Below are 1,343 nucleotides of genomic sequence, written 5' to 3'. Positions count from 1 at the left end.
TAAAAGTATTATTTATTTATTTAATCTTCCACCAAAGCACTAATTAATTGGACAAAAAAGGATTTCCAGTGATATAAATAAAATACTTCATCTATTCAAAAGCAAGACTGGTACCAGCTGTGTAGACCATACGCAGCTGCTGATACAAAATTCGAAAGCAAGACTGGAACCAGCTGTGTAGACCATACGCAGCTGCTGATACTTCATCTATTCTAGATTGTGCGATTATTGATTAGAATTCCTTAACTATACATGTTTCAGTGTGATCCAGATCAACTGTGGAGCATCACCAACCAAGACAGCTAATGCTAAGCAGCCATGAAGTGGTTTTTGCTCTCTTCACTGTGCGCAGCTGAGAAATTTACCGACTAGCAGTACTAGAGCAAGTCAGCTCGGCCAGCTGCAAAAGTAAACATTCCTGGTCTTCCGAGAAATCAATTGAGACCCAAGAACATCTCGGTCGACTGAGAATTAGCATAGCAGCAACACCGCAGAAGTAAAACACGCACGCGGAATATATGCCATGTTACGGAAACCCCGAATAGTAAGTAATCTTGGGCACTAGTCAGGGGTTTGTCTGCACTATTTGATGTACATAGCTGCTAAACTTGCTGCCTGGCATTTACTAGCGCGAGGCAGCTCGGCCAGCTGCAAGAACAAAAAGAGGACAAATACTACCGGTGCTAGGTATCGCACTGCCATCAGCAATCAGCGTCTACCTTACAGATCTAAACAACTAGCGTCAAGTAAGTCCAAACAATCGGCGTCTAGTCATGCGATGATTCAGGCATGCGAAACATACACAGATTAGGATGGATGTGAGATGAGAGGGAACGTGTTACCTCGCACTGGGAGAAGATGCTGGCCTCGGCGGCCTCCCAGGCGGCTCTCCAGCTCGCGGCGTCGCGGAAGGAGAGGACGGGGGGCTCGGCGGAGGCGGCGGAGGAAGAGGAAGGGACTGGAGCGCGAATCAGAGGGAGGGGCGGGTCAAAGGGCACCACGGTGGCACCACGGTGGCCGCTGAGTAGGATGCGGCAAGGAGGGTTGCGCGAGTCCTTCAGATCTCGCGATGGCTGGAGGTCCAGCCAAATCGAGGGCTTGACGACGACCTATGTGAGGAAGAAAAACAAATCGGGCATGTGTGAGCAACATCCAGATCGAATCGAAAGGAGAAGAGAAGAGGGCGAGAGAAGACCTTATTGACGAGTTCCATGGTGTCGAGCGCGCGTGACGAGGGTGCGGATCCGGAAGAAACGCGGCGGATCTGGCCGCCGCCTGACCTGCTGCTGCTCAATGTGTGGAGGTAGATGCGCATGGGCGCATGGGACTGCTGCAGGGGGGAG

The sequence above is a fragment of the Triticum dicoccoides genome, chromosome 3B (assembly GCF_002162155.2).
Source record: "Triticum dicoccoides isolate Atlit2015 ecotype Zavitan chromosome 3B, WEW_v2.0, whole genome shotgun sequence".
In the NCBI taxonomy this organism is placed as follows: domain Eukaryota; kingdom Viridiplantae; phylum Streptophyta; class Magnoliopsida; order Poales; family Poaceae; genus Triticum; species Triticum dicoccoides.
This window is presented reverse-complemented; position numbering follows the sequence as displayed.